The following is a 21338-nucleotide window of genomic DNA, read 5'->3' on the forward strand; positions in this document are numbered from 1 at the left end:
AACGCTTTATTAAAGCAGCTGTAAAACTTGTTAATATCCCAAAAATGGATTAACTGAAATATGTGAAATTTACAGCAACCAAATGCCCGTTTTATAGACAGGTGAACATGTAGATTTCAATGAAAAAAAATTATATACTGGGTACCGTCCTTGGCAACAATGACTTACAACAACCGATGTAAATTTGCGAAATATCAACAAATTATCAATGATTATGTTTTATTGACTTTAAGACAATTAGCAAAATTGATAAAAATAATTTTGGGGATAATTCATACTGTTTTAAAGAAACAATTTATAGTTGAAATGTTTAAAACTCAAAAGTCAACCTTTATTTTGAAAAATCAGAGAAAACGACAGCGTGTAGGAATATCCAAACAATTATTTATAAAAAAAAAAAACAAAAATTGTACTTATCTACGTTTGTATGAAATTCTAACAGATAATGAAACTTGAATCCATTTTGCTTTAAGCCTTCAAAACACATTTACAATAAGATGCAGTTGACAAAACTGCAAAGACCCAAGAAGAGCAAAGAATTGCAAAAGCATATAACAGTTTTACATGTTATTTTCTTAAATATTAGCGGTCTTGTTGTTCAAATTCATATTCAGGGAGGAACTTCAATTTCTGGAGGAGTCTAGAAAACAATTTTTTTGCAAAAAAAAAATGAAAGGTTTCTATGAGGAAGGAAACAGAATGAAGAATTCACTACATTTCATGTCTTCATGACGGCGTCCAAAACCACAGGCCATGAAGAATAAAGGAGTTTTGGGGATAAATAGAAAATTAATGTTTTGTCACACTAACAATATTTGCCAGATCTTTAAACCTTTGACTTGTTTATTTTCTAAACTTAGAAAAACATCTATCAGAAAAAAATATCAAGTACAGCAAATCATAGGATCTGTCATATTCCAGTATACGAAGGGTCATACTCAAAAATGTCTTCGAAAAACAATTAGAAATTAAATGAAAATGTTACGGATATACGTTTTAATTGAAAGAGAATATTTTGGTTAAATCATTAAGACAAAGTCATAGAAAAACGTTTTTTGTTTCATTAATAATGACAATATTTATTGAACGCCCCTCGTATAGTGTATAGTAGTAAAAACAGTGTTGACTGAATATTCCATGTTATGTTAACGTTCTTACCTTGAATTTTGTTTTCTTTCTGAAAGTAATATTTTCCAAGCATTATTCTAAAATGATTGACTAATTCAGAAGAATAAAAAAAATCATAATTACTCATAACTTTAACTAAATACTTACCAACACATAAAATTTGGTATCTTCTATTAAAGATAAAAAGGGCAACAAGAACAACTAAAACAACTCCTCCAATTGTCCCGCCAACAATAATTTCCAATTTTGATTGAGGTGTATGAAATCCTGAACATAAAATACCAATAATGAATGATAAAATAACTTTTTGTAAAAATTTCAACCATTAAATATGAAATTTGAAAAAAAGGTTCAACAGCAATATTAAAGTGATAAATCAAAGATATCTTAATGAATAATATATTTAGATAGCGATGTAATGTTTGCGGACTTGAGTTATAAGATCTCAAACACGATAAGACAGCATCTGACATCAAACTCAATGCCAATTATACGTTACGTAAAACGCAAGGATTGCGTAACTGTATCCCCTCCAATTCCATTGCGGTAGGGTATTAAAATCTTAAATATGCAATTTTCTCTGAAAAATTGCTCTATTTTATTCATGAAATCATTTTACGTCGACATAAGTACTGTCAATATGTTTAATAACTATAATAACCATGTTCTATCGTGGAAAGCATTTGTAATTTCATTTTTTTAATTTAAAATAATATAAAAATTTTAGTAAATTCGGACTCTAGACACGTAGAATATTCCAATAGAATACCCCCCCCCCCCAAAAAAAATGAAATAAATTTATACGCTTAAATAATGAGTGCGATTATAAAACGCAGAAAAAAATAACTTCCTTACTTTACACAAAATTACAAGAAGTACAAGATCTTGGGATGCATCTGAGTATGTTACAAAACTATAAATCATTGTTTGTTTATTTGTTTGTTGTCCCTCTCAAGAATTTGTAAAGTATGTTATCATGGCAAAGGATGCTCAGAGGTATAGAATAAAACATAGTTAATTGATCAATAAAGTTTGTTGCAAGAGAAACATAAGACTGTGCAAAACAAAACAGTTTTTCATAAGCACTACTGTAAACTCTAACAACTCAGATTTTTCTTGAACCCACTAATGTCTTGGACGAATATTTATTGAAATAATAGAGAGGTGTTATTATTTATCTATTATTCAAATCTGTCTAACTATAAAAAAAAAACTTCGAAAGAACTTAATATTTTATTTATTTTTGAAATTTTGTACTTTTCTGTTACTTTTTATTTACATAGATTGTTAAGCACTAGTGACAAATGCAAGTTAAGAGGAATCACAGCTGAAAGGTTAATAGGGATAAATTCCCTCGGTGGTTCATTAAAACATTGCCGATGATAACTATGATGTATTTTTAAAATTAATTATATATTATTTTATATGAATAAATGCATGCATACTAAAATATTACCGCTTCGTTTCTGTGTTGTGAATGTTTCAGAAGATCCAATCGTACCGATTATAGGCGTAGTACGTGGGGTAGTGGTAGTTGTAGTTTTCACTATCCACATGTAAACGAAAAGAAGTCTTTAGATAATAAGTTAAAAAAAACATTCAACCCAGGTTTGACGGGATACAGCTGATTTCTCAAAGAAATCTCTGTTTTAATCTTTGATCATGAGTTTCTAACAAGGCTCTAAAATTTTATGCAATCTCTTAAATATTTATTATAAAAAATTGATAAAATCCAATGTTTTCTTAAACATATCCATAGTACAAATGAGACAAAAAAATGTTACTCTTTGAACATGAGACTTTTTGCACATCAACCATTAAATCAAAGGGAAACAAGTCTTAACGAAACAATCCCTTACCAATTTGTAAAATTTGGTCTCTAGATGCATTGAAATATTTTCCATTGAATCCATTGAATGCAGTACAAGTATAAGTCCCTGTATTTGTTTCCTGAAGATTGGTCAGAGTCAATGTTCCATTAACGGATGATAGTTCTGTAGCATTGTCATTGGGACTGGCCTTGAATTTCCATAGATACCTGTTAGCAATCTTATTTGTGTGGATCCCAGGAGTTGGATTACCATCAGCTTGACAGATCAAGGTCAGAGAGGAGCCAACAGAATACTGAGAGTCAGGACCAACGTCTGGAAGCTTCCTTATGATGGGAACATTGACCTTAACTATAATTATAGCAAAATACTGAGAGTTAACATTAGTGGTCCGTGCAACTACCTAATTCTAGTAACTCTGAACTTAAACACACTAAAGAACTTGATGTTTGTTATGGTAAATTATAATTTACATTAGGGTGAGTTCACCATGCATCGGACACATACTTTGCTTCGGACAACTTTAGGCAATAAACTCTCTTTCAACGTAAGAGTTCTGTGTTTTTATTTGTTTCTGTCATAAAGATGAAGATTTAAATTATTTAATGATACCGATTGTGTTTATCATATTGTGATAGAAATACCCCGCAAATGGCCTTGAAGTTACGTCATATTTTACATCATCAAAGGGGAATAACTCGAAATTTATGATTTTGCAATTTTTAGAGTTATCGTTCTTTTTAATTCGACTTCCATGGAACGAGTCGGACTTTGATGAATTTTGTCAGGGATTGGTAATTTTACATAAATTATAAAGAAGTTTCACTTCAATGTTTGTTTAATTCTTATTATAGCTGGTTTTTACCAGTATGCTAATTTCACCGTACATCGGACACAAATTAACCATGCATCGGACACTTTTCGATGCAAAGGTAAGCACTACCATTCTCATACTGAACCCAGCTGACAGCTGTTTTTTGCGGAAAAAGAAAATAAAAACTCTATATTTTCAGACAAAAAACAAGTTATCGATATATGACGTCTGGAATTTTACTCAATTTATTTCTACAAACCAGAGTATGATAAACCATGAGAAAAAGGCGCGAATTTCGGAATTATAAGCATTTTAAAGCATTTCTAAGGCAGAGTGAGGTCTCTAGAATCGTTCTACATTTGTGCAATAATATCGTCGATTAAATTATGTTGAGGGATATTTCTTTGATAAAAGATGAAAATATATCCATATCAAGGATTTTAAAGCACTGTGATAAAGGTATGATATTTTTCCGGTCTCCATACTGTCTGTTCGATGAATGGTGAACAATGTCCGATCCATGGTGAATTCTTAGTTTTTCTTAAAAACTCGATTTTTGGGGAAATTTTCTCAATAAACGACATATAATTGTGTCCTAAATTGATATTTTAATCACAAACTAAATGTTAAACTCCATTTTGATAATTTTCCGTCGATAGCGATATCGCTAGAACTTGTTGAAGTACAAGGGTGTCCGATGCATGGTGAATTCACCCTAATTAGAAAAACGCTCCGTTACATTTTGCTTTATGTAAGCTACTGAATGCAGGGGTTAGAGGTACATGTATTTTCGCCCCATGTTATTTTGACACTACTACTTTTGTCCGGTTTAAATACGTCCAGTAACAGTTCCGGTTAAGAAATTATACTGACATCCTGTAGTAAATTTACCAACTTGTGTCTATGTTGAAAGGGGCGAAAATAAAACAGAGGCGAAATTTTTCCTGTATACAGTATTTTATTATTTTATGCGCTTTTACACATTGTATTAGTATATAAATGTTCATGTCTGCTCATGATCTATCAGTGCTAGTTACACATGACATGAACACAAAGATAAACTTACAGAATACATTGACCCTTTTGGATTCTTGGTTAGGTTTGTCTCGGTCTGGCATTGTTAACAGTTCATTGTCCACAAAACATCTCCACACCGACTGGTCGTCATCCTTTGTCATCCTGTATGTTACCGTGCTCGTCACGTTGTACACGCACACGCCTCTCTGAACTGGTGGGGTGGTGGTAGACACCCCTGTCATTTCCTGGGGAGCTGTTATGCCTCTCCTGTAGCGCCACCACCTGATTTGTCCTGGAGGTTTTCCAACATTGGCTGTACAGGACAAAGTCACTTCCATGTTCTCTTCTATATTGTCTGGTACAGGAACTGGAATGTCATATGGTTGCTCAGCAGGTGCTGTAAATATGTTTTTTATCTTTTATTAAACTATTCTTAATTTGCATTCACGACAATTTTTGTGGTTTCAATACAATTTAAATTGAATACATTTAGCACATTTACATGTATATGACACTTTTAGAACATAAGTAACGCATTTAAATAGCAGTACTTTACGTATAATAAAATATTTACCTCTAGATGTGAGAGAGGTTTCTTTTGTCTTAGTAATGGTACCTAATCCAGGATTAATAAATAAAACAGAACATCTGTAGTAATTTTCGTCCGAACACATCACATCTTTTACTCTCATCACAACAACATAAAAATTGGCTCCAATAACTGTTACATTGAATAATTCAGATCGATTCTTATAATCCTCAGCAACAGGATAGTTTGTAAAGGAATTAGAACCACCTGATCCAGGGGGAGAAAAAGATGCTATGTTTGTAAAATCCTCTGGTCCTGATCCTGTTTTAACTTGCCAGGAAACAGATCCTGGCAAGACTGTATCATCAGAATCTGTTGTATATGTACACGTAAGGTCAACAGAGCCTCCAATTGTGGGCGTGAGAGAGCCAGCTGTGGAAACTGAACCAGCAATACTTCCTTAAATATAAATATTATATAATTATGTAAGAAGTGTGCATATCAATTCAATTTTATCAATAGATGATTATTTACTTATACCAACGTTAAAATTAACTGTATATATGATACATGCTTTTGGGGTCAAATACTCTATATCTACAAAGTAGGCTGTCTTTCATTCAATCTATTGCACATGTAATGTTTTAGATAATAGAGAGGTTGAGATCTTAAACGTGTATACACGTAGGCGAGAACTTGTAGATTTTTACACTTAAACTACAGAATATATATATATATATTTATTTATTTATTTATTTTCTAGTGATGGCAATTTGTAACCGGTTAACCGATTACTCGGTCGGAACAATGGCAATCGGTTAGAAAATCTGTAATCGGTTAGTCGTACAAAATAAAATTCATATAAATTTGAACTCATTTTTTGAAAATTCATTTTTGAAAAAAAAAAAATAAATCTTTGCATAAACATGCATAATTCAGCATTTTCACATATACAAGCTGACTTGTGTGTAATTATGATTTTCTGGATTGAGATTGTGATATAATTGGTCATTTTGTGTATGAAGTGTTAATAATGTTCCCCAAACGAAGTTTGGGAACATATTGTTTTTACTTTCTTCTGACTTTTCTTCTTCTTCCTGTGTACTTTTTTGTCCGCGAATGTTCTTGTAAACTGCTCAGCCGATCTAGGTGAAACCTTTTTAGGGTTACTAGGTATATTATGCAGATGAGTGGAACGAAGGTCATTTTGCTTGCACGTGCGTGCACATTGTTACACGTGAAATGACCAATATAATTGATATAGCCGTAACTTTTTAAATTTTTGATGAAATGCTCTGAAACTCATAATATAAGGATATATTAGTAGTATAGACATGATGACACAGTCAAAATAGCAAGATCTCACGCGCATGCACGTGCGCTTCGCTCTGAATGGCTGAAACTAAAGTCTAAATATCTCTTTTGTTTTCTGACAAAATCCTCTGAAATTTTGAACATAGTCATACATTATGAAGATCTACAGCATGATATATAAGAATAATCATGAACGCACGCACATGCACGTGTGCTTCAATCTGATTGGCTAAAACACCGTTTTAGGGTTACAAGGTATGTTATGCAGATGTGCTGAACGAAGGTCATTTTGCACGCACGTGCGTGCATGTGCGCGCACGTGCAACACGTGAAATGACCAATATAATTGATATTGCCGTAACTTTTTAAATGAATGATGAAATGCTCTGAAACTCATACATAATATAAGGATATATTAGTAGTATAGACATGATGACACGGTCAAAATAGCAAGATCTCACGCGCATGCACGTGCGCTTCGCTCTGATTGGCTGAAACTAAAGTCTAAATATTTTTTTTTGTTTTCCGACAAAATCCTCTGAAATTTTGAACATAGTCATACATTGTATACAGCATGATAATAATAATAAGCATGAACGCACGCACATGCACGTGTGCTGCAATCTGATTGGCTAAAACTTCAAATGCATTAAACTTTCTTGGTTCTCAATAATACCGGGTGAAATTTCGAATATGAATAGATATAATGAATGCCTACTTTATGCTACTGTGAAAAGTAAATGTAAGGACGTGCATGTACATGCGCGCACACACAATGCGTTAAACAACAGTATACTTGAGTTTTTGATGTTCATGCAGAATTAGGAACTTCTAAATGTCAAGACATGTAACATACTGAAGCAGATCTTTTGACCCATGACCTTGAAACTTAAGTCAAGGTCACTGGTAACCTGAATAAAATGTTGATATCAGCTATTTACCAAAGTGACCTTGATCTATGAACTTGAAATAGACCATAACCTTTGACCTTGACCCAATGGTAAAAAGAAACATGAAGTACATGTATCTAGAAACAACTTTCAGAGTTTATTTCGGTTGGCAGGATAGAGATGGTAGTTTTTAATGACCTTGACCTTTCATCCAAATGTCACAATCAATCTAAATTACTTCCAGTAAGGTACAAGATTCAACTCCCACGTTTAATAGGTTAAGAATAAAAATACCCCCCCCCCCCCCCACACACACACACATATCAAAATAATAGCGACATACATGTAGAAAATCGATCGCTGTGAAGCTCAAATAACACCTCGGACCCACATAAAATTTCATGGAAACTGTAGAAAAGAGCTCGAGGAAAGTATATTAAAAAATTTGATGTGATTTTCCAAAGTATATAGAAACTATTAATTTATACGGAAAAAATTACAAATCCTGTCGTGTTTGAAATTAAAGTGCAGCTGAACAAAATTTGTATGTAAGTCTTTTATAGTTTATTTATTCAAATGTCGTTAATAGCATTCAATTTTACTGATTTGAAATAATATTTAAATATCAAGCATCCTTTGTTTATTTTGCCTTTGAAATTTATTTGAATTATTTTTAAGAATTTCGCAATCACCAGAAATAGCGATTTTCGGTATATTAAAAAATCAATATACATGTACGCTCCTTCGTAAAAAAAAAATCAGGTATTTGCATTCATGAAAAATATAGTAATAAGGTGTTGAAAAATATTGGTCACATTAGCTGACACGAATGTCTTTATAAACTTCTCTTGTAAATCCCAGAAAGTAGCCTCCTAATGCATTGGAAAAAATTAATAGTTCCGGTCAAAATTCTTTATATATATTTATTTACAAAGTACAGTGTATATAATATTTACTAGGCACAGGTACCTACCAGAGTTGTCAAAATAGCCTGAGAGGAAATATAAAAAAAAATTCTGAACAGAAAGGAAAAGTTCCTTTTCCATGTATGGAACTTCAATTGAATAAGTTTATCTTGATTGGGTAGCTATTCCGAGGTTAAAATCAGTAGAGAAATAAAATGTGAATAAGCATTTTAAAGAATGACATATACTTGAACAAGAGGCCCATGGGCCACATCGCTCACCCGAAAAGCTTTGACCATTCTGTTCTTTACTAGATTTCCCCCTTGTAATAAATATTGTGACCCCACCCTACCCCAATGATCATAATTTAGACAATTTGAAATCTACACTACCCTCGGATGCTTCCACATAAGTTTCAGCTTTTCTGGCCCTGTGGTTCTTGAGAAGAAGATTTTCAAAAATTTTTCCTATATATTTCTATGTAATACTTTGATTTCCCATTGTGGCCCCGCCCTACCCCCAGGGGTCATGATTGGAATAATTTAGAATCTACACTAGCTGAAGATGCTTTCACAAAGTTTCAGCTTTTCTGGCACGGTGGTTCTTGAGAAGAAGATTTTTAAAGATATTTCCTTTATATTTCTTTTTAAAACTTTGATTCCCCATTGTGGCCCGCCCTACCCTTGGGGGTCAGGATTAGAATAATTTAGAATTTACACTACCCCAGGATGCTTCCACATAAGTTTCAGCTTTTCTGGCCCTGTGGTTCTTGGGAAGAAGATTTTCAAAGATTTTTCTATATATACCTATGTAAAACTTTGATTCCCCATTGTGGCCCCGCCCAACCCCCGGGGGTCATGATTTGTACAATTTAGAATCTACACTACTCCAGATTGCTTCCACATAAATTTCAGCTTTTCTGGCCCAGTGGTTCTTGAGAAGAAGATTTTCAAAAATTTTTCCTATATATTTCTATGTAATACTTTGATTTCCCATTGTGGCCCCGCCCTACCCCCAGGGGTCATGATTGGAATAATTTAGAATCTACACTAGCTGAAGATGCTTTCACAAAGTTTCAGCTTTTCTGGCACGGTGGTTCTTGAGAAGAAGATTTTTAAAGATATTTCCTTTATATTTCTTTTTAAAACTTTGATTCCCCATTGTGGCCCGCCCTACCCTTGGGGGTCAGGATTAGAATAATTTAGAATTTACACTACCCCAGGATGCTTCCACATAAGTTTCAGCTTTTCTGGCCCTGTGGTTCTTGGGAAGAAGATTTTCAAAGATTTTTCTATATATACCTATGTAAAATTTGATTCCCCATTGTGGCTCCGCCCAACCCCCGGGGGTCATGATTTGTACAATTTAGAATCTACACTACTCCAGATTGCTTCCACATAAATTTCAGCTTTTCTGGCCCAGTGGTTCTTGAAAAGAAGATTTTTAAAGATTTTTCCTATATATTTCTATGCAAAACTTTGATTCCCCATTGTGGCCCCGCCCGACCCCAGGGGTTATGATTTGTACAATTTAGAATCAACACTACCCCAGGATGCTTCCACATAAATTTCAGCTTTTCTGGCCCAGTGGTTCTTGAGAAGAAGATTTTTAAAGATTTTTCCTATATATTTCTATGTAAAACTTTGATTCCCCATTGTGGCCCCGCCCAATCCCCGGGGGTCATGATTTGAACAATTTAGAATCTGCACTACCCCAGGATGCTTTCACATAAGTTTCAGCTTTTCTGGCCCAGTGGTTCTTGAGAAGAAGATTTTTAAATGACCCCACCCTATTTTTGTCTTTTCTTGATTATCTCCCCTTGTGAAGGGACTTGGCCCTTCATTTTAACAATTGAAATTACCCTTTACCCAAGAATGCTTTGTACCAAGTTTGGTCAAAATTGGCCCAGTGGTTCTTAAGAAGAAGTCGAAAATATGAAAAGTTTACGGACGGACAGACGGACGGACGGACGACGGACATAATGTGATCATAAAAGCTCACTTGAGCCTTCAGCTCAGGTGAGCTAAAAATGGTTACTTTATATCTGTATTGTTTTCTTTTATTCGCGGGATGTTAATCGCTTTATCGCTTAATCATCTTACATATGCATGTACATGTACCTGTGCGCGCATGCAAGACGTTAAACGATATATAGTTAATATCATTGTAATTTTTATATTCTTAAATGAAATCCTTGGATACTTAGTATATTTATAAAAGGTTTACAGGAATAAGACATGAAAGGGGACATGGGGAACGTTTGGGGAACATCTGTAACGGTCCCCGTTACAATTAGCACTAGTTACTGTGAAAACACCTCGAGTCGTTATCCCGACTGTCCTGCATTTCTTAAATGATAATTAAAGCTCCGTTAAGAACTGCGAATTTGTATTCTTGTTTTTTTCAGTTATGTATTCTATCGAATAACTGAATAACTAAACAAACTGTGTAAAAATAAGTGATGTATTTCACACTAAGTTTTAATTATGGTGACAACGCGGGATGATTGTATGTGAAATCTGCATTGGAAAAATATCAATGATTTCTCAGATATGATTTTATGGTTTTCTTACTTTTTCACAGTAAAACTAAAATGATATATATATATATATATATATATATATATATATATATATATATATATATATATATATATATATATATATATATATATATAATCCGTCTTCAGGTGTACATAAATTGAACTGATTGTTTTGCTTAGTAACGTTAACTATGACGTCATGACGTCATGGTCACAAAGCAAAACTCACTTATTTTAACGGATATTTTTAATAAAACCACGAATACGCACCAATATCTAAACTTCACTTCGTGCCATCCTACTCACACCAAAAGAAATATCCCTTACAACTTAGCCAGAAGGATTTGTATGATTGTGAAAGATACAGAAACTAGAAATCAAAGGTTGACCGAACTAAAAACATTTCTTCTAGCACAACATTATCCAGAAAATCTTATCCTTTCTGCCATAGAAGAATCCAAGAAAATTCCGCAGCATATTTTAAGAACAACCAGAAAAAAGGACAAAGATCCATTCTTAATCCCTTCTGTAACAACATTCAATCCGAAACACATTAATATATTTCAAGAGGCAAGAAAGAATTTTACCATCATTGAACGGGATAATGATCTTCATCAACTTATACCAATATCGGATTTGATTCGCAGCCAAAGACAACCGCCAAATTTGAAAAGACTATTGACCAGAGCTAAATTCAACACCACTCCAGAACAATATTCCGTAACAAGATGCGGTGATCCGAGATGCGGTACCTGTTCGAACCTACGAACAGGATCCTCTATTATTTTCAAGTGTGGAAAAACATTTCTTGTGAATGAAAATATGACCTGCAAGAGCAAAAACCTCCTTTATTGTATTACATGTACCAACTGCGGAGAGGAATACATCGGCCAGACCGGGACCCAATTAACCGCCCGCATGCGCGTACATCGCCAACAAATTAACAATCCGAGCCTCAGAAACACGCCATGCAGTGAACATTTTGATCTTTGCTCACAAGGAAACTACTGTGTGTTCCCCTTTTATAAACTTAGGAACGATTCCACTGCAATGTGATTAGCAAAAGAAAACTACTTCATAAATCTTTTTTCACCAAAACTGAACAAACATTAACTTTGAGAAATTACCTAATTTTATATATTATCAAATAGAATTTCTGTTTGCTTTGTTTATTGAGACAGAAAAATATGTGATTAATTTAAGCATTGAATTCATATTTTGGGATGTCTTCGGTCCTATAACACACCTGGCCGTGCCGACAAATTGAATACCGCGCGTTAACGTAGATCTATAACGTGACCAACCCGTTTTACATCTCAATAAAACTCAAAAAATGATACCTTATTTCTTAATTAAAGATCATTTTTTTTCCATAACTGAAGGAGGAAGTTTTAATTTTACAATAAAATATGCTGTGTTATACAACGTGAAATGTAACAAAATGAAACTGCAACATCAGCACACAAAAAAACAATAACAACTTTTGATTACTACATTTTAAATTGCAACATTTTGAGCAGAGAGTTAAGAAAAATTTATACTTCTTTTCAGCAAGTCAAGGTAAGAGTAATTTTAACAATGAGCATGGATGAAGAAAAAAAAAACGGAAAAATAAAACAAAAAGAAAATGCATTGAAAATTGTAGCTTAAATATACTTGAAGTTCAAGGTTTCAAAGGCGAGTTATTGTCAATAGGTAAAATTCAATTTGAAATTTATGTATGAAGTTTTTTTCTTTACAGCACTAAAATGAGTGGTCAGGTAATACATTGGTAATGTGATTTATTTCCTCTTTCATTTACTAGGACATAAAAATACCACATTTCCCCTACTGACAAATGGTAAGCTGATTTTTCTTTTTCTTTTATTAAAGACCCCTTCTCTTACACTGTCTCAGAAAAAACCACCCCACATTTACATTTTCTTAAACCAATTGGTTTATTATCTTGGTGATAAATTTAAAGACATGATACCGGAATTGCTATCTCATAGGTAATGCATTATTTGAGATCAGCTAAGTTTTAGGCTAAATTATTTTTAAAAATGTTTATATTAGTTTAGTGAATGCAAAATCTTCAACATAATTATACATAATTAAAATTAAGACGTTAATGCAAGTAGGTCGTTCTGCCAATTTCCTTTTAATACTTAGAAAAACGTCCTACAGAGTAATTGAAAACTTATTTTACAAAAATATTTTCAGGTGTTTTTATATACGCAAATTATGCAGGATGTTATAATGTGAACATGGTAAATGAAAAAAAAAAATCAATAACTGTTACTTATTAAATTTCATTCTAGTAAGCAATCCTTTAAAATTACTTACCCCCAGGAAGGAAGGAAAGGTATAACAAACAAAGATGCAAAAAAGTAAATAATAATTTGTCATATTCCATTGAATTAATGTCAAAGCCCATCGTTATTCGTTGTATATTTCTGCATTTTTGATAAGAAAATTCCTAGTACACTCTCCACAGCCAAATCAATAGTGGTTTTGATACCTATGAGATTTAAAAAAAAAAAACCCTATTCAATGACCTAGATATATCGTGCAACACAATATAAGGCAGACCGAACCCTATCACAACAATAAAACGACCATAATAAAAATATGCAATATCTTCATATGCTCTTTTTGAATAGCTAGTAACGTTTATTTTAGAAATAAACAACGTTATTCAGTGAACATGGCGTTATGAATAGCAATTGCTCTGCTGGCATATTCCATGATGCGTTAGCCAGCAGAGCTATTGCTATTCATAATGCCATGTTCACTGAATAATCGTTGTTTATTACTTATATTTGCATTCTCTGATCTTTTTCAAGAATATCAGAGGAAATCCTGACTTACGTAAGGACGCCACTTTTTGGTCTTCAGTAAAGAAAAAGAATATGGCTTTAAAATCAGTACATCTGATCAATGCTCCTTTTCTGTAATAAATCACAAACAATTTTTAAAGTATTTCCCTCTCAAACACAGTTATCTGGATACAAGTAGCACCGTCATCACCTTCTTTTAATTCTTGTTTTGATGCAGTTGTGACGTCATCGATCAACGACAACGTTATTGAAACTTTGTGACAAAAATCAATAATTTAACGCTATATGATGAAAAATGAGAATGCATCATAATGATTATTTCTCAAGAATGCTTTTCTATGATTTTTTTTTAGTTTTTCTATTTATTTTTTAATAGCTGAAATCATTCTTGAAATAAATATACTAGTTAAAGAAATTTTCTCTTTCTGAATGTTATTACCCAAGTGTGAAGAGTTATCTTTCTTTGTATAAATATGCATGATACGAAAAAATAAAAATATGGCAGTTCTCTACAATTTTAAAAAAAATTATCATACAGTTAAATACATTGACCAAAATTAAATTTTTAAAGATATAAATCAGCAATTTTAAACATTCTGAATTTCTTTTTTTTTCAAAGAATATTTAAAAAAAAAACTAATATTTATTCCTGTCACGAAACATTTCATATATATACTTCTCAACACGGTATATTAGTGTAGTAGAGCTTGCTCTACACGTGTGTGATAGAGCAATTGCACTCATAGCAGGAGCAGTTGCGTCTATAGTTTTATAAATTCTGTTAGTGTCTACATATTCATAGTGGGAGACAGCAGCGGATATGCAAATATAAACTTTTAGTACTCACTTTTTATAAAACAAAGATTTGCATATATTCAAAGATTTTTGAGTTTAATTTCTCTCCATTTTTACATTTTCTAAATTATTTCCAATAAAAAAAAAAAATTAACATTGTAACAGTAGTTTAAGTCTCTCTAGAAACCAAATGTATGGTGGAATATTTCTGCCCTCTACATTCAAGATAAATTATGTTAAAATGCAACATAATAATGTAGACATTCAACATATTTATGTCAATATGCAAGTTTATTATGCTGACATGCAATTTACCAATCATTTAGAATATATAATTTAAAAATGGGTAAATTTACTTAAGAATGCCTGTATCTTACATTGCAGATGCAAGATGTAGCATAATTATGTTGACATAATTATTCTGCATGTTGACATAAATAAATTTAAAATTTGAATCATAAAATATGAATAGATGCACAGTATAATCAATGTTCATATCAGTGAGCATACCATATGTGAATAAATAATATTTGAAATAAACTTTTATTTATGTACAAATTTTGAAAATGTATTATTTGTAAATATTAACTTAAAATATAATGATACTCTGCTTTCATTTTTACTGGAATGTGTTTTCTATATCACAACATACTTTAACTAACTTTCAATTATTTTTATATATTTTTATCTAAAATGCTAAAATCGCTTACTGGCATTTCTTATTTTATTTATATATTCATACAATGCTACAGTTTTTTACAGTAAATTTAAAACCCTGAAGCATCTTATTTACAAATAAAACAATTTTTATGCTTTCTCCTCAAAAATGAAACAAACCACCCACCCCCTCCTCTATAAAATACACATAATGTAACGAAATTAAAGTCAGGAATTAAAATCAAAATTTTACTTTGAGGAATTTTCCAGCCTAACAATTTTAATAGTTCAAAATAAAAAAAACAAATTGAGTTTGAATTAACTGAAAATTGCAAAACATATGTTTTACCATAATTTTAAAGATGTGAGACTCGAATAAACAGAAGTACCCCTTATATCACCATTTACAATTCGTACATTTTTTATAAATGTTATAATAAAAATTATTTAAAAACTATTTCAAACACATTATTCTGATGCTAAATGATCTAAATTCATAGCTTTGTTAGAAATATTTTTGAAATGTGAATATTAGAAACTTCATTTACATAAGAAGTACAATAAAGGAATTCAAAATTAATGCATAACGTCAGCTTTGTAGAAACAATTCTTATCAAATGCTGCTTTAAAAAAAAAGAATTTTAATATTTGTATGTTTACTGAATGTTTTAAAGGATATGCATATATTATTAATCCTGCTTTGTTCAGTAAAAACGTGTAAAATTGGCTAAAATTTAAAGTTAATACACGAATTTCCTAGCTATTCATTAATTACATGTATTTCCTAAAACAGCCAGTAAATACATGTATTTACTGAATGGTTTAGGAAATACATGAAATTCCTGATTTCACATATTTACTGTAACATATATACTCAGTAATTATCTTGCATGTTGATATAAATAAGTCTACAGGTACCATGTAAGCACCTGGGGAATCGCTTTCCATGACCCTCGTGAACATCAGTGATATGATTGAGGAAAGACAGCCATTTCTCAGAAACCAATTTGCCATCCCCTTCACCAGAACGGGACCAATCACCCACTTGCTTGTACTTCTTTTTCTTCCCAACATTCTATTTTTTTAATTATAAGTATATATAGCTATTCAGTTAAATAACTTCAATATGTAATAGCCAATGCGTTATGAATTGTATAAAACAGCAGTTTATCATATATACAGAGCCTACGGCCATATGCCACACATAAAACCAATGGCTGATATCACTTCTTTCTTTTTTTATGTAAGCTTTAATCTGGGGATGTCTATGAGTAACGAGGTCACTACTCTCTTGAAGCACCCTGTAAAACCCTCCATTTCCATCCACTTTGAATTTTGACTTCGTTGCTCCATAAAAATTTAATCAAGCATATATTGTTTTGAGAACTTTAAGCAAATTAACTAAATGCATCAACGGGAAAGAGTTAACCATTACATATTCAGTGCTGAATACTGACGTCAATATTTCTACTTTTGGACAAGTATTATATGCATGCAAGTACAGTAAGGTAAAATGTAACAAACAGTGATATTGCACTCCACTTTTTGTTGTGTGTCCCGGTGAACAACATCAAGCATCTCCCAACAACTACCGCTACATTCTGTTTTCTTATTACATCAAATATTGCATATTGATTTGCTTTCCAAACCCTTTCAATAGCTTGTACATGTTGAATGTTGTGTGTTTGTACTAGGCTGAATCTCTGCCTGTATAAAGACATGCCTTCGTTTCTAAAATTTATGAAGTAAAATCAAAATTAGACACTTGTGAAAATTATTATTTAATAAAAAAAATTATAACTTGATAAATTCAAATGTTCTAAAGTATGTTAATTAACTGGCAAATCAATACAAATGTGACAAAGCTTACCACCAGCCCATCAGTAGTTTGTGAAGACATTTCAAAAGACATTGTGTCGCTTTGATAGCTGACTTCTGTGTTTAGAGTCTCTGGACTGTCCTGGGACTGGCTAGGAGGAGGAAGAATAATCTCTACATCTTCATAAAGGTTCAGAGCCTGTATAAGATTGCAAATATACTCAGTAATTAAAATTTACCATCGTGATTAATTTTTCAGAACATGTACTAGTAAATTGTAACGTTATACCGGTATATATGATTTATGCCGGTGTTGCATTTAAAGTTAATCACGCAATTTTAAGTACAATTTATGATGGACAAACCTACTTTTTATTAAACTTATTAAAATAATTATGGACACATTAAAATTTTTGTAAACCAATTTGTAAACGTTAAAATACTTACTACAAGTGCACGTCTTTTCTCAAAAATATTCGAGGTCCGACCTTGTTTTGGTACATTTGAAACATCTACATCTGCTGTTTTCCTTTTATGGCTTTGAGTATTCAATGGACTGTAGTCGAACATGCAAGGTATGGCATCTTTTATTTAACCTGGAGTCGACTGTACCCCATGCATCGCGCTCTTGAAGGGTTAATAACAAAACAGTCGGGGGCAAACGTCACTCGCATAGTTTTGAGTGTTTGGATGGCCAGTAATTAACAGTTTTGAGCTTTCTTACTCAAATATGGCATAATTTGTGATCGTTGGGGAAAGACAATATAGATACATGTCGGATATCACAGTTTGGCGCAGCACACAACACCATGGCCATACACTGTATTTTATTTTTTAATCTCCCATAGTCTGAATCATGACGTTTCAGGGTCGGTTGTTCCAATATGGCGGGTTCGTGTCAAGGGGCATAACTCGCACGGAATTTTTGGTCAGATTTCAGGTGTGAAATCTTTTACCGTAAATATTTCGGAAATACGTTCGGATATAACCAAATAAGTAATATAGTCTCCTTTATTTATTTGAAGTTAAATAGGGGTAAATCAAATGAAAGTGACAGATCTTTTTAGTTGACCTTTAAATCTTAATGTAAAATGTACGTATTTCAGAAAAATTCTAGATGTTTGAATATATTACTTTAAGAAATCATATTCTTTCCGGAAGCTGCACAAAGTCTTTATAAATTTTAAAGGCATTTGACTGCCTTTCTTTTAGAATACAGATATGAATTGATTTTATATTATACAATGAAGCGCATTGAAGTGGTAAAATTTTCCGTTTGAACTAAACGTTCTGAGTCATGTTTTGAACGTCAATTACAACATAATGACACGCCCATATTTTTAGAAACGAGAAAGAAATATTCTTCGTAATGTTTTAGGACACCCCATTCTTCGCGACAAGCAATATGAGTTACACTGAAATGGAGCTTTAAAAGAATTAGAATAGAGAGTTAAAGACTCTCCGCTTCTGTAAAACACAAATTGCAACGAAAATGTACATATTTTTGAACTTATCATGTCTATTGAAGTTACCACAAAACATGTTTCGGTCGAACACGTGTTTACTCGGTATTTATTTAGGCTGTAAATTTCATTGGCTATTATATTTATGGTAAACCTGTTCTACAGGTATTCGAAAAAAAACAAATTGACCGTTTTATCCATTTCTAAAGAAATGGGCGTGTCATAAGATGACAATAAACGTTCTAAAGATAGCTCAAAACGTTCCATTCGAACGGAAAATTTTACCACTTCAATGCGCTTCATTGTAATATAAACTAATACTTAGAAAATGGGTATTTATTGAATCACAAGAACCCCTCTAGAAATGTGTAGTCATTTTAAAATTATCTTTGGTCTACAAAACAGAACTGTAGTCAAGATCATTGCCAGATTTCCTCTCCAAATGTTTTTGAGGTTCGTGTTCGCTCCGCTCCTATTTTAATTTGCTATTTTCAATGGATTTTTTAGCTCAAATACTTTTCGTTATCTTCACATATTTCACATATTATTCTATTTTTGAAAATTGCGTGTAGAACAAAACACAATATTCACTTTTTATTCATCCCCAGCTTCAAACCAGAGTTTAAAAAATCTTGAATTATCATTTATAGTTTGCAATATTTAGAATTACATACCTATTCAGTAAAAGAGAGACACGATATTATAAGCAATTAAAAAAAAATGTAATTTTGTTTTAAGTACTATCGATATTGCTTTTATAATACTATTTACAGACTTTTTCTTCGAAGATTCGTGATAAAGCGTCATTGGTGCAGGCTTTGAGCTCAATATTTATGAAATACCCTCTCAACAAAAAAAAACCACCTTTCTTTGATCCCTAAGATTATGACAATAAGTTCTTTCTGAACAATAAGCACACAATTTAAATACATTACCCAGTCCTCCCTGCGGTGTAATCTTGAATCTTTTAGATGTTCTTTCAGAGGATGCAGAAGATGTGGTAGCTAAGATAGCACTAGCGGTAGTTTTCCTTTTTGCTGCCAGAAAAAGAAAAGATGATTTGTTTTAATTGACATGCTTTTAACGCCCATTCGAAAACAAAAAGAAAGACCAAATAATTTTCAAAACCATACAGAGGAACGGAAAAGGAACAATGGGAAAATAAATTTTATACCAATAACAATTATTTGATTTAATTCATAACAGATATAGGGTCTCCACTTGTTAGTGTGAATGGATACGATTTTATCCAACAAATTGTGTATTTTCTGTCCGAGAGCTTTGGATAGAACATACACAGCTAGTTAGATAAAATTATACCCAACCACGAACAAAATGTTTTCCTACACTATTTTAGCAAACAACTTTCAACATTCATGTAGCACAATTGAAAATTTAATAATAAAAGCATAAGCCTTTCTTACAAACACTTACCAGTCTGTAAACTTATGTAATTCGATGCGTTGAAAAACTTCCCATTGAATCCATTAAATGCAGTACAGGTGTACGTCCCTGTATCAGTTTCCTGAAGATTGGTCAGAAAAAGTATCCCATTACTGGATGGCACCTCTGAGGCAATGCTATAGGGACTAGCCGTGAATGTTCATAAATACCTGTTGACCATCGTATTTGTGTGCATTCCTGGAGTTGGATTACCTTCAGCTTCACATGTCAAGGTAACAGAGGACCAACATAACACTGGGAATCAGCACCAGTGTTCGGTAACTTCCTTATTATTGGAACATTGACTTTAACTGTAATTATATTCAGAAACACGCTCCTGGAAATGGTTATCATTACACCAAAGAATACAATGTTCATATTTATTCAATACTTACATGTAAAAGTGGTATTTTAAGTATATTGGTTTAACACACTGTACATGTATATGCAAATATGACCTGAACGTGCAAGTTACATGTGACTTGACATGATTTCAATTGTTCTATAGATATAAATATATACTTACAATACACATTAATCCTCTTAGATTTTTGGTAAGGTTTGTACTGGTCTGATATTGTCAATAATTTGTTGTCCACAAAACATCTCCACATCGACTGGTCGTCGTCTCTAGTCATCCTGTATGTAATTGGGCTGGTCACGTTGTAGACGCACACGCCTCTCTTAAACTCTGAAATGGTGGTAGACACTCCCTTAATTTCCTGAGGAGCCATTATACCATTCCTGTAGCGCCACCACCTGATTTGTCCTGGAGGTTTTCCAACATTGGCTGTACAGGACAAGGTCACTTCAATGTTCTCTTCTATATTGTCTGGTACAGGAACTGGAATTTGCTCAGCAGGTGCTATAAAGATTTGCAGATAATTATGTTGTGTAACAATTGTCATTTAGTTTTACTTGCAGCTAAGTGATTTTTTTCGTGGTTTATTCCATTAAAACTTTATTTCATACAATATTTTCAGTGTGTATACATATTATATATTCTATATCAGTACTCCAGTTAAAATAGAAATTCATACCTCTAGTTGTGAGAGATGTTTCTTTTGTCTTAATGTTGAGACCTGCTTCAGTATTAAAAAATACAACAGAACATCTGTAGTTATTCTCATCTGAACACACCACTCCTTTTAACCGCATTACAACAACGTATGAATTCGCTCTATTAGCTGTAACATTTAACAAATTCGATCGATTCTTATAAACAGCGGCAAAAGGAAAGTGTTCAAAGGAATTGAAACCACCCGAACCAGGAGGAGAAAAAGAGGCTATGTATGAAAACTCCTGTGGTCCCGGACCTGTTTTAACATGCCAAAAAATAGCTCCTGGGTAGACTATATCACCGGAGTCTAGTGTA

The 21338-nt window shown here is 32.6% G+C and overlaps 1 pseudogene; it reads right to left on the reverse strand.

The window, feature by feature from the left end:
• Positions 1-1146: 1146 nt before the first annotated feature.
• On the reverse strand, positions 1147-21121 carry LOC134252584 (uncharacterized; annotated as a pseudogene).
• Positions 21122-21338: the final 217 nt, after the last annotated feature.

Source organism: Saccostrea cucullata, unplaced genomic scaffold (assembly GCF_032062105.1).
Source record: "Saccostrea cucullata isolate Sc308-1 unplaced genomic scaffold, CSIRO_AGI_Scuc_v1 ctg2900, whole genome shotgun sequence".
Taxonomy (NCBI): domain Eukaryota; kingdom Metazoa; phylum Mollusca; class Bivalvia; order Ostreida; family Ostreidae; genus Saccostrea; species Saccostrea cuccullata.